Source organism: Oncorhynchus mykiss, chromosome Y (genome assembly GCF_013265735.2).
Source record: "Oncorhynchus mykiss isolate Arlee chromosome Y, USDA_OmykA_1.1, whole genome shotgun sequence".
NCBI lineage: Eukaryota > Metazoa > Chordata > Actinopteri > Salmoniformes > Salmonidae > Oncorhynchus > Oncorhynchus mykiss.
The window spans coordinates 30,427,829-30,442,021 of record NC_048593.1 but is presented as its reverse complement, the minus strand read 5'-3'; the positions used below and the strand labels follow the sequence as shown (position 1 = coordinate 30,442,021).

The window sequence follows — 14,193 nt, the reverse complement described above, 5'->3', positions numbered from 1 at the left end:
GATTTAATCATTGCCTCCCTCCACCCACAAGTGTAACAATGCTCTCAAATCAGGTCATATCCTGGCGAGATCTCTACTACATCCTCACTCTGAAACGGGATCTCTCTCCGGGCACTTTATTTCACTGCTGAGCCCAAAAGGGAGAGCAATCAGGTTAATTATGTGATGGCAACTGGTATATGGACTAAAATGAGAGCATGCACTGTTTGTTGGAAAGCTTGCTTAGTCATCTCAGTTCTTGGTCAAATGTAATTGTTTCATGGCACAGGAAACTAGGATTCAGGCAAATGTTGGGCCCTGTATCTTTTTTTTTATTTTAAACGTTTATATTTAAATGTTCTGGTCCTGGAGCTAAAGTTCTTAGTTCTGTCACAAACCAGGATGAAATCTCACTGGCCTCAAAAGGTAAACTGAGAGTAAAGGTCTGTTCTGTCCGCTTCAATTGTCAGCTATACACATGCACCTGACTGATTACATGATTGCACCCAAATACCCATCATGCACCTCTCAGATTAAGCTGCCTATTGAGCCATATTGGCAATTAAATTAAGTTAAAAAAAAGTTTTACCTTTATTTAACTAGGCAAGTCAGTTAAGAACAACATTTTATTTTCAATGATGGCCTAGGAACAGTGGGTAAACTGCCTTGTTCAGGAGGCAGAATGACAGATGATTTACCTTGTCAGCTTTTGGTTTTAAGTCCAACACTCTAACCACTAGGCTACCTGCCGCCCCAATGAGGTGAAGGTAAGTGTTTGTTGACATTTTTTGTGTACTGTATAAAGAAAGTATCTGTGACATATCCACATCAGATCACTGAAAATGGTAAACAAGCAGCTGAATCCTGCCCACACAGCCCAGACCCCATTGAAGGTGACCTAGTTGCAGTCTATGCAGGGAGGGGTCATAAGAGATGTCGGGAGGAGAACCTTCCGAAATACTGTCCATGTATGTCTCTATTTCTCCTACATTCTGTCTTGTATTTTTAGCCACCACCTCCATTTATCCACTTCTTTGACCCCACACAACCCCTCCCTCTTCTGCTTCACTAGCAAACACATAGGGTAAGATGGTGAGGATGCACATCTTGAAACTCACTGACTGTTTGAGGTTTAGCCAATCATGAAACAGATGCGTGGTGTGTATAAGTGTCGTCGCCCACTGAGCTTCAGGATGTCTTCCTTCCTTAGGAACGTTGATACGTAACCGACTTGCGGCCCTCCTCCCCTGATCTCACTGAGTCACGTTGCCGTAGCGACAGTTCTCCTCCTCACTGTCCTGGTTTCATTCTGTCTAATTATTCTCAAAGTTCAAACTAGAACAGCAGGGTGACCTTCACCAACTAGTTTGGGGAGGCAGGGAGATGTGGTGAGGGGAGGGCAAGAGGGAAGATGAGCAAGAAAGACACCAGAAATAGGCTGGCCGTCCAAGGGAGATTACTCCAAAAAGCAATGGGAGGAATATAAATATCTTTAAGTAGGTCGTATCAACCAGAGAGCAACCCGTTGGATACTGTTTCATAGGGTTTTGCTGGAGACTGCAACTTTGCAAGTTTCTCCTTTTTGGTCAGAGGTATGGGGATTTGGGGGTGACAGATGACAGTGCGTTACTCAGCTCTATCTATACCAATAGCACTGCAGTAGCATTTCAACCTCAATTGGTATGAGTAGCCCTTTTTTGTTAGATTTCAGTTTAACGTGATGTGTAAAAAGTGTAATATTGTGATGCAAACTTAAAATTGAATATTTCAACTCAATTTCAACTCATTTCAACTCTATATCTGACATGGTACCGGTGTCCTCTTTTTGTTAAGCCCATAACCATGTGTGTGAGGTGTACACTTTTGTTTCAAAGTAGATTTGTTTAAGACTACCAAGAAACACTCTGTGGGACCCTGACTTAGCAAACTGCAGTAAAAGGTTCATATATGGAACTGACACTGACATTGATAAAATAAGTCATGCTAACGTAACTGGAAAACTTACAGTACCCTCCACCTGCTCAGTTGGATTACATAGTTCTGTAACCTGAACAAACATGCATTCTTTGATTGGAGGACATTAAAGACCTCCATCCACAATCTTGTGCTGGGCTAACACAATGACAAATTGTGTTCCTAGGATCTACAGTATATAATGATATAGCTGATGAATACATGTATAACAATAATAATAATATTTTCACATTCTGTGGTTCCGACCTTGCCATACAACTGTAGAATTTCAACCACAGAATCCCATTCTGTGAGAGCCAACATTTTGAGGAAGTTTATTCTTCTGGAGTGAATCCTGTGAGTGAATCACACATCTGAGGTAAGAGCTGTGAGGAAAGGCCAGATAAGGTGGGCCTGATGTTGGGAATTGAAGCCACAGCCTCTCTAGGGTATAATCCCACCCACCCTCCCTCCCTCCCTGTCTCCTCCTGTGTCTCACTCTCTTTATATACTGTACATCTATTTCCTCCCCCTCTCCTGGGGTTAGCTGCAGCAGTTAGGCCCACAGGTGATTGAGGGGCCTAAGCAGCGTGGTGGGCCCTGCAACGGTCAGGGCTGGAGTCACATGCTTCAAATGCCCTGCCTGAGGATGGGATTATCAACTGCACACACACATACACATAAAAACATAGACACACTAATTATGAGAGCAAACCATGTGCTGTGATCATGGACAGCAAAATGAAAATGGTGTGTAAAACAAACCGTCTAAGTAACAAACAACAATGATTGATTTTGACTACCCAGACCCCACCCCATCCCTAACACTCATGATGCCCTTCTCCTCCCGCTCCCCCTCTAGGTCCTGTCCATAGTGAGTGGACAGAGGGGGGTTTAGCTCAAACTGCTGCAATCTGCAGAAAGCACCCCTGTGTAAGCACTGTGCCGACCAGTGTCTGGCTGCCAGTTGCACCCTGATATCCTGCACTCAGCTCTTTCCCTTTGTCACAGTGGATTGTGGATGGGCCCTCTGGTAAAAAGGGGGGGACCAGGTAGGGGTGGGACAGAGACAGGAATGGACTGGGGGGGCTATGAAAGATTGGGAGGCTCTACTGAATACTTGTAAAATGCAAGGATTTGTTTCAGTCTATAGCACCTTGGAGGTAGAACAGCATGGTTGTCTAAGGTTTGGACAGGCCCATGCCCATCTTCTGAAAACATCTGAAACCCTACCTCTTAAAAAAATAAAAAACACACACACCCCTATTCCCGCTTCAGATAGATGAGTGGTGGGTCACTCTCTCTGACTCTGTGTCAGTCCTGTTGATGTAGAGGGAGAGTCCAGATGGGGAATGTCTAGCCCTGAGGCCTTCCCCTCCTGCCACCCCATCTTCTAAAGCCTGGACAGACTGGTAGATTTGACTCTTCACCCCCCACTGTTAGATCTCAGTCCCAGCCCCCTGCCCAGCACAACACACACACAAACAGACAACCGTTTGAGTCATCGCTCATCTCCTATTCACTGCACTATATGGCTGTAATAAGCTTAGAATGGAGAGAAGTGGGAGATAGTTCACAGACATACACAAGGGTCCCATTGACCAACACGAGGACAATAGAGAAAAGTTGGATCATTGTTTTGTTTAGACTATTTTGGCCACACTGACACACACATATGTAATGTAGGTGTGCTCCTACTAGAGAAAGTAGGTGTGCTCCTAGTAGAGTGTGCTCCTACTATTTGTCAAAAACATAGTTGTGCCATATCTTATACCTTTCACTTTATACATTGGAGCAAGTTCTGCCTCTCTGTCTGTTTGCAGTAATTTTTAAACTGGTTGCTCATGTTCTGGACTTGAAAGATTTTCTTCAATACAGTGATATCCTTGCATATCCTGCACATAGGTCTCTGTACAATAGTTTTCCTAGCTTTCTTTTGTCATGTTCTGTCCTTGAAAGATTTTCTTAAATACGGTTTGTGTTTCTCATTCTCACTGTACATTCACACACTAGTCTATGGAGGTGTACCGCTAATATATTGTTCCGTTTCTATTTCTAAGGAGGTTGGAGAGATAAATTGACTAAAGGTCCGATTAATAAACATATACTTGCCAGGAGGATCATATGATGTAGGCTCGTTAGAATTACACGATTGGGGTCCCAATACGTGAGTTACATTCGCAATTTGTAGCCTACCTCACTACACTTGCAGTATTATGTAGGCCTAGCTAAAATATTCATCCGCCACCATCAAAAACGTAATGTTTCTCAAGTTCACATTTGCAGAAAGGATACCGTGTATGCATGGGGCCCACAAATGACCCCAATATTTCGACTAATAAACGGAATCTGTAAGGTTGGAATTAGCCTGGTATTATGAACCAGTGATAGCACCAGGGACAGCTCCACTGACAAGGAATCCACCGCACGCGCAACCGCTGCTATTGTGTGGAGCCTTTGAGAGTGTCTATACAGTATTTGAATGTGATTGACTGAGAAGGCTCAGCCCCCCACCCTCCCCCTCCCCATCATTCATTATTTTCTTTCTCCCTGTTGAACGAACTGGAGTAGTGGACGACCGTCGGAGGTTTGTTAGGAGGGAAAAGGAAGCTAAGGACATCTCTCTGATGCTGGTTTATACATTATTTTTTATATCCTTTGTACCAACATTGCTTTACCTTTATTATGTCAGGTGCTAAGGCTGCTTATGTTTCGTAACACGCGGTGCTGCACAATCAGCGTGAACAGCTCTTATTCAAGGATGCGGATTTAACAAAAATGCGCTGTCAACTGGGATTTTAAACATTATCATTAACATTGAATTAAGTCACTAATGCCAGTAACCAGCGACTATATGTATGTTAGTGTTATATGTTATCAGTGACGCGGTAAAAATATAGTGAGTCTCCCACTAACGAAGATAAACAACGAGAACGGGTAAGCGTGATTATTTTTCCTCCAACAACACCACCTCCACCAACCAGCTAACGTTAGCTAGCTAGCAGACATGGGCAAATCCTAATGTTCAGGTAAAGACGTTATTGAGATGCCCTTTTTAAAATGGCACATTATTTTCAAATATATTATCCATACAGTAATAAAACATTGGCTCTCCAATTGACTAGCTAACAAGGTATCTTCTATTGGCCACCTCGCCATGCTGTGTGTTGACTGGCTTTGTTTGAGTCGGTGTTGGCCAGTTAGCTTGATGACTAGCCAGCTCCTCTTGTCCTCTCTGGATCGAGGCTGCCTGTGTGTCACTATCTGATGTCCCGCTGAACATGACATTAGCCAACGTAACTGTCTCGCTCTCAATAAATGTTTCGTTCATACCTAACCCTCAAATTCATACACGGTGCTTATATTAAACGTTTTCATTAAATGTTAGTACACCTTAGTAAATATTCTGCTGGGAAGAGCTTCATAGGAGTTTTGAAATGTAATTCGTAGTTATGGGTAACCCTGGCTTTTGCGCTGTCTCATGAGGACAAACAAACAACACCATCATTATTCTCTGGGGGCACCCAGGTATCTGCTGCTGGCTCACTATTGCACTGTTATTTGCCTGTGGATATTATAAACTATAAACAATTTCATTATTTGCAAGATAGCTGGCCTGCATGCTTGTTAAGTCTATATATATATATATATATATACTGAACAAAAATATAAAACGCAACGATTTTCCCGAGTTTCAGTTCATTTAAGGAAATTAGTCGATTGAGTTAAATTCATTACTCCCTAAACTATGGATTTCACATGACTGGGCAGAGGAGCCAGGCCCAGCCAATCAGATTGAGTTTTTCCCCACAAAAGGTTTTTATTACAGACAGAAATACTGCTCAGCACCCCCCCAGATGTCCCTGCAGCTCAAGAAGCTGGATGTGGGGGTCCTGGGCTGGCATGGTTACATGTGGTCTGTGGTTGTGAGGCCGGTTAGACGTACTGCCAAATTCTCTAAAACGACATTGGAGGCGGCTTATGGTAGAGAAATGAACATTCAATTCCCTGGCAATATCTCTGGTGGACATTCCTGCAGTCAGCATGCCAATTGCACACTCCTTCAAAACTTGAGAAATCTTTTTACTGCACATTTTAGTGGCCTTTTATTGTCCCCAGTACAAGGTGCACCTGTGTAATGACTGTGCTGTTTAATCAGCTTCTTGATATGCCACACTTATCGAGTGGATGGATTATCTTGGCAAAAGATAAATGCTTACTAACAGATGTAAGAAAATTTGTGCACAGAATTTGAGTGAAATAAGCTTTTGGTGCATATGGAACATTTCTGGGATCTTTTATTTCAGCCCAATAAACATGGGACCAACACTTTACAAGTTGCCTTTATATTTTTGTTCAATGTATAATGCTTAAGTGGTTTATTGATGTCCACCTCCTTCCTTCAAGTCATTTTTCCTGGACAGAACCTTTGTTTCCTGTATGAAGAGCATCAGTTTAGATGCATGCAGTAGCGTAAATAAGATAATGTTATGAAAAAAAACACATTTATGATTTAGTAGGAAACTAAACCGGTGTTTTGTCAGCTAAATTCTAGTCACCATTTGAGGTATGATTATGACTGTTTGACCACCTACGGTGAACCTTTATGGACCAACAGCAAAAACCACCTTATAGCAAAGCTATCCTTTATCTTTCAGAAGCATACCTTTGGGGTCCCAAGCCTAGACAGACCAACTATTTTCTACTCTAACAGTTTTATGAGTACAGTATTGTGTAATCTAGTTGGATGTAGCCCAGTCGTTGGTGTTTGGCTTGTTCAATATTTGTGAAATGAAATGTTTACGTGGTGCATCACTGAGCCTAATTGCCAATGTTTCTTATTTTTTGATTGCATGTTTGAATTTATGACTAGCTTGAAGGTAGGCTATTAGTCATGCTGTTGGTAACCTGTTTATTCTATACATTTATATGCTTTTGTTGAGAGAACTAGTGACTACTTCAGATCTGTTAGGCTATTGGACGGATGAGTGTCCTCCAGTTGTTGCCTACCTAGGGTGGACGAGGAATGGATGGATGGTTGGAAATCACTAGCTGTGTGCCCCCCATAGTGCTGATGCTCAAAATCCCTCCTATACAAGCTTGTTTCAACTCCTGCCACTCACAGGATCATTGTGCTGCAGTCAACCAAATTTTCCAAATGTTATTGTCCTTATCAGATGTGCAGGGTCATCACTCGTCATTAGTTAACACAGCCAGAAAATCATAAATCCTAGCTATTTCTCTCATTAAAATCTGATTTTAAACAGAACGCTAACCATAATCAAAACATTTGCTCCCCTGCTAACCTCATGCCAAACCTTTAATTAAGACCAAAAAGCACATTTTTGTCTTCATGTATTTGAACGGTGTGGCCACTTTGTGGCTGGGTTAACTAGTGGGAACCAATGTGCAGGTCTTGAGGCAACAATGACTAATTTTAAACATAAAGTACAGACTTCAGTCTGCCATTGAGATAAAAGGCAAATAGCCTACAGTTTTCCCCTTTCTGTTTCAGCCTATTCTTTGTTTTTAGAATTTGGTGGTTGAATCAACTCAAGCACCTCTTGATATTTGAGTGTTTCTCTCAGCCTCTTAAGCAGGATTCATTATAATCTGCTCAATGAAGATTGTTGTTCTGACATCATCTCAAGTTGTTTTAGTTTTTTTCAAGACTGAATGTGGATGTACCAATGTGTGGTCAATAGTCCACAATCACAGCAAATTTAAACACATTGAAGAGGCTAAGAGACATGAATACCTGCAGGCGTAGACTACTTGAGGACAGAGTGATGTCCTTCTGGTTGGGGTTTTGTATTGAGTCATTGGTTCACTGGGCTTTCCATAATGCTTCAATAAATTGTCCTTTATAATTACTCGACACTACTCTACACTACTCATCTCTAGTTGTCTACTCTAGATGATGCTCATTGACTAGAGGGATTCATTTTCAAGACCCTTGCTATCTACTGGAGCCTCTTGGGTGTTTCATGATCTGTCATAGAGAAGCCTATGCTTGGTCTCATTATAAGCTGTGAGATCCTTCTGTCTTTAAAAAGTAGTGCTGAAACACAACTTCTATTGAAGACTGCTACTGTAGGGGAGGTAGCAGTGGTGGGCTGTTATTATATAGACTCATTAGTGTTTAAGGATGGGATTGTTTTAGGTTTAGGCCTAAGCATTTCATAGACGGGTTGCCTCAAGTTAGATTACATTGTACTGTGTCGTTCTGCAACGTGTCTCTTGTATTGAGCTTGGCTGTAGTGGGAAATGCGGTCCTCTAACCGTTTGCTTTGTTTTTTAGATGGTGGTATAAGTTTGTCTCCCACATCATCCGTCCAGTTATCCAAGGCAGGCAGGAGTTTTGCCACTCTGGATAGAGTGGGTGAGCGACGGGGGTTGGAATATTTTGCAAGTTGTGGACACATCCTTGGGCCTTGTGATTCCTTCTTTTTTCCTCTGAAGTCCATGCTTTACTTGAGCCATCTCAAGTAAAGAAGCAACAATGTCCAACTGATAGGGTGCACATTGCCTTAAATGGAGAAGGGCCTGAGGTTCAGAGCTGGTACATGGTGTATCCAGAGCTCAGGCTGATGATTGACCCCATATTAGAATCTGTGAGGTTCTCAGTGACTGTGATTAGGCTAAAGGTCTGTTAACCAAGTGGAGAGCCAACCCTGACCCTGACCTTCCCTATAAGTCTCATGACCCGGGCCCTGTGGTATTTGTGTTGAAGGTCACAAGACTGTGAAGGAGTGCTTTAGACAACATCCCATGATTGACTTCTGCCAGATTGGCTAAATTCAAACACAGTACAATAAGGGAGGGTGATAGAGAGGATGGTTTAAAGACCATAGCTTCTCTCAAAGTGACAGTCCATATGGGGCCATATAACAGATGTCTATTAAAGAGCGGGGGTGCTTTCAAGGTTTGTAATTGCATTGCGGTGGGTCAGGCCACAAAGAAATTGGCACTGATTGGCCTATATGAACAATACTGAAGTCAATATCAGAAAAATAGCTTCACACTAAACTTGACTCCTGTATTGGAATGTAGCCTAAATGCCCAACTCCTGGCCAGTCACTATATAATTAGCCTATTGCACAGTCATGTCATTTCTGTTACCCAGTGTAGAGCAATGAAAGATAGCTTCAGTTCGGGCTGGGCGATAAATTCCAGTTAATAGACTTCGATATATGTTTTCACACGATATTCCAAATGCCTGTATCGCAAGAAACAAGGTTTTGCTATTTATCGTTTTTATGAGCTTTTGTCCGCTTGGTCTCGTGTTGTATTTTTTGTATTGTCTCTTTCGGTGCTGTGTGCACCTCCCCATTTACACCAGAGATCTGTATATAAGGAAGAGATGCATCTCCGACCTAACAATGGGAGTAGTTGTCCCAAAGCCTGGAAGGCAGGCGACAAGCTCAGGTCCAAAATAAGCTCGTAGAAACGCATTGGGCTTATTTTGGACAGATTTTAGCGAGTGATATCTAGGGTTTACACACACCAAGCCCCTCCCCCTGCCTCTCACACCAACACTGCTGAGAGATCACATCTTCCTCTCTGACAAGTGGCCTCAACTCGCTATTTAAATTTGAGGTTTGGTCAAACAGAATGGGTCATATCGACACTGAAACACAGAGACATTATTTTACTGTAAAAGAGAAGTTACCTTTTCTAACTCGTCTCAACTACTCAGATTCCACACAGAACAGACACTACTAAAACGGGAGTATGAATGAACTTTGATTCTGGAAAATGAATGCTCAGTTTGTCGCACGGGGCATTGGGGTACCGCTAGCATCATTTTATTCAAAGACTGTTATACTAGCTGTCTAGTCCGTGTTTTATAAATGTCCAATAAACATAAAACACAATTATTATACAACTCATTCTCATTTCGAGAAACAAGGTAGGCCACTTGATTTCAACATCTGAACAAAGTGGACAGGCTAACATGCTTTTCAAACCGTTGGAGACCGACAGAGAGGTAATAACAATTCAACTGTTCAACCTTGTTAGCTAGTACATAGATCCAAGTTGGCTAAACTTGAAATATAAAGATTAGCTGGCTAATCACTAGTACCTGGGCTTGAGAGATTGTTGATGAGACCTGTGTTCATTTTCTATAGCCTAATGGCTGTTACAAGAAGTTAGTCATTATTAGTGAATGTGCATTATGCATGGTTCTAGTTACATTTGTAATAAAAAATGACATTTAATAGACTTGAAAGCCAGATCAGTGACTATTGCAACAAAAAAAACAGGTTGAACTATTTTGATAAAATAATTTAATTATTAGTGGGTCTTATGGTTCGAATCCAGGCTGTATCACAACCTAATTATAGTTCATGTATTTAACCCTCTGTTTCCCCCATGGTGTTGTGCGGGATTGTTTTATGTCATGTTCGGTAATGTTGGTGACTGGTTATTTCGACTGGTGCTATTTCTTGCTGATCTTGCTGATGTTGATGTTCGTGTGTTTGTGTTTGGGCAAGTGTATTGTTTTACCTTTCACCATTCATTATTCTGAGTGAAGTTACGTTGCTCCCTATTCTCTGCTCTCCTGCCCCTGACTGCATACACCAGTTACACCCACCATTCTGACAAATATAAAATATATTTAGATTTGTTTAACCATTTTATTGGTTACTATTTGATGCCATATGTGTTATCTCATAGTTTTGATCTTCACTGTTATTCTACATTGTAGAAAATAGTACAAATCAAGAAAAACCTTTGAATGAGTAGGTGTGTCCAAACTTTTGACTGATACTGTATATTGTGAATCACTCATAAGTTAGAAAACAAATGCAGATTTGATTTTTAGGTCATATCGCCCAGCCCTACTGTAGCTTCAGTTATTGCTTGTCCGATGTGGAGAAATGTCGTGAGCGATTTTCATGATTATCCAGGTCCGTCCTCTACAATATTGATCTGCTCCGTTCTCTGGGCATTTCATACATTTCAGTTGACATTCTGTGGCTGTAGCCGTCATGGTCTTGCAACTTTTTGCTAAAAGGTGTTCCATTTTAATCACAAATGGGAAAATAGGCCTGATGAGTGAGTCTCCGGTGAGTCAAGGTCACATTACATGACATGTATAGGAACTGTCGTTTGTGTGGCTATGTCTGAGTCTCTGTTCTAGTGTATTGAGCTTTAGTACATTGTTCCTGTAGAGGAGGTGGGTGTTCTATATCGAAGAAGGTACGTGTGTGTGTTCCACGGGTGAACACATGACGTGGGTGAGCAGCAATGGCATGATCACTGTCGTTGAATGAGTAAATCAATCTGGCTAATGAGAGAGGGTTTTGAATGGTCACTGAGATTTGATGGAGAGATGAGTTTGGGTGTTAGAGGTGCTGAAGTGATTGAGTTGAATATGAGAGTATGTCATGGAGAGTGTGATCTCTGACGTGTATGTGCGGAGGACACCGTGTTGTTGAGCAGGCTGCGGGGGGGATGTAAGCGCTGGGCGCTGGAGTGTTTGATGAATGTGATGTTACAGGTTGACAATAGGTCGCCGCTACCCTTTTCAACAGAGCATTCAGGCCTGGATCAGACTCTCTGTGATGGCCCTGTGATACATGTGTGTCTCTGGCCGCCTCATTTCTGCAAACAGGAAAGGCGCAAGCTTCTGGCCCCTGTCTCTGCTGACTCCTCCATTGTGTGGGGCCACTGTGGCGGAATAGGCTTTGTGGTGGGCTTTTTGGGGATCTCACCCCCATCTCTGTCCTACCCCATCTGAGCCTGACTGACAGGAGGACATGGAGCCAGAGAGGGGTTACCCCCCCAGGAGAGGAGAGGCCATCAGCTGATGTGAAGTGTGTAGAGAGGGGGTTTGCTGCAGTGATTAACATTCCTCTTTATTTGCATATAGTCATAGAGAAATGCTATCATCCAGTGCTGTGGGGGGTTGGTCTGGGCGGCCATGCAGCTCCTGGACTGGTAGAACAAAATGATTTGATCAGCAGTATGTGTGTTATTAAAGGCGTCCCATCCTAAAACGTTCAGAACAGTTCATTTTGCGACATTTTTGTAATTTTGGTTTTCGGCAAAAAAAGCCACATTTCGGTAGCCGAAGTCTTCGCCCCTTCATCATTGGTTAACCTAGGGATTCTTCAATTAAGTGTTTGTCATTAAACTATTGACGTGTTCTCCTGCACATTTTTCCACATGAGAAATACGGCACCAAACATCTTTGTTTGATGTAAAATTGCGTGACTAAGATCTCTGCAAAAATGTATTGAGTTATCTTCGATTAATTCTGACTATCTTGAGGAAGTGGCGACGGCGTCTCAAGATGGACAAACAGTACTACACAAGCGAAGGTCTTTTAAAGGAGTATGCGAATACACTCATTCTGTTCGCCCAGTCGAGTTTGGCTAGGCGCCAGCCAAACCGAAGCACGCGAAAGGCTTAAGACTCCTTGTATTCTCTCTGCCTGTCTTGAAAAAGGAGCTAAAGAATTGTTGTGTTGGGGCTTCTAGTTCCTGTCTGTCTTGGTGAGGGAGTGTGGCTCCATCCCCCTGGCGTAGAGTTGCCTGCGTGCCCGTCTGGCATGTTGTGCACTGGGCTAATTACCTCCAGGCGATTGTGCTGGGCTCCATTTCTCCCTCTCCCTGATTATCTGGGAAAACAGACCAGCTAAGGAGGAAAGCAGGTCAGGGAGGGGAGAAGGGAAGGGGGGAGAGTAGTGATTGGGAGAAAGAGAGGTGGCGGTGATGCTGCTTTCTCTGTCCTGCTTTACCTCGGAGCTCGCATCATTCTCCTGAAAGTGATGCCCTCTCCTCTCCTGGTGTCTGGCTGGTCAGAGGCTAGGTGGGCCTCAACGCAGCACAGCTCAGAACCCCAGAGGCATTTCTGAATGCCTTGTTTTCATGCTTGACATTAGTAAAGAGCTATTCTTCTGAACCATCACACAGACATGCCCCCCTTACATTATGTTTGTGTTGTATGTGTTGCGTGTTTGACAAGGGGATGGGCAGGAGCTTCACAGTTTTTGTTGCCACCAAACACACCAGCCTTCCTCCAATTCTAGAAAGAATAGCCAGTTTCCTTCTAACTGTTACGCCTAAAGCAGGGTTTTATATTGGGGATTATCTTGTGGGCAGCAGAGCAGGATGAGCGCTTTGGGAGCGTTCCTCCCTTTCCTGTCTCAAATGATTCATTCATTCATTCTGCTCAACATAGCAGGAAGAGACTACTGCTCTCATGTTCCAGTGCTGCTGTGTCACTACACTAGCAATTCTATCTCCAAGTCTGTAGCCTACTTTATTACAGATGTATTACCCCTTTATAATACCCTTATTGATAAAGGATTTCTAAGAGCCATTATTGTATAATTTCACATCTTTCAGAGTCCCATCACAAAAGGATATCCTGTTTTTCACGGTGTAGGAGAGTTCTATAGGGCTCAGTGTCTTAGCCCTCCACCATCTTAGCCCTCCCCCATTCCAGCTGTGACATCTTGTTTGTGTGATTATGACCACTACACTGTGTGTGTGTTTGTTTTCCCTCTGATGGCTCTGTTAAAGGGTCACAAGGTGATTATCCTGGTCATATTGTAGCACGTTAAAGGAAAACTCCACACCAAAACCATATTTTTGTTTCTGTTTCATTAGTCCATTGTTGATATATTCCCAACATGTTTTTCATGTCAGCTATCAAGTTTTCAAGATATATAACTTTCGAAATACAGCCGGTACGATGCATTTTGCATCATATAATGCTATGTTTTTCATCATATGATGCAAAATGCATCTTACCGGCTGTATTTCTGTCTTTTGAAAGTTATTTATCCTAACTTGATTGCTCACATGCAAAACATTTTGGGACCATATCAACAATGGACTAATGAAACAAAAAAATATAGTTTTGGGGTGAAATGTTCCTTTAATTAAGGACAACCATGACAAATTTAGTAAATCATCCATTATGTGGGTTTAGGGGTCAAAGGTTTGTCCCATAAATCCACTGCAGCGGCTCGGCAGACGTAAACATGCTCAGGCACCATAATGGCTATCAACACGAGGCTGGCGCTCAATGAAGGGGAGGAGGAGAAGAGAGGAGGGGGCCCGGTTGGAGGGCTAGGGGAGAGGAGGGGGCACGGAATAGGGCTAGGGGAGAGGAGGGGGCACGGGATAGGGCTAGGGAAGAGGAGGGGGTCCGGGGGAGGGCTATTGAAAGGAGAGGGGGGCCAGGGAATGGGGGAGGCATAAAGCTGATCTGATCACAACAGAGAGAAGCTTATACATTAGC

General features: G+C 42.8%; 1 protein-coding gene across 5 annotated transcripts in view; it reads left to right on the top strand.

Moving 5' to 3' along the window:
- Positions 1–4,478: 4,478 nt before the first annotated feature.
- The window catches only part of LOC110510012 (spectrin beta chain, non-erythrocytic 1), a 100,699-nt gene continuing 90,984 nt past the window's right edge, over positions 4,479–14,193 (top strand). For 4 of the 5 annotated variants that reach the window (XM_036968358.1, XM_036968357.1, XM_036968355.1 and 1 more), the window contains exon 1: positions 4,479–4,869. The gene's annotated coding sequence lies outside the window, so the exon portion shown is untranslated. The remainder of the gene's footprint in view (positions 4,870–14,193) is intronic. The other variant, XM_036968354.1, reaches the window with a different exon arrangement.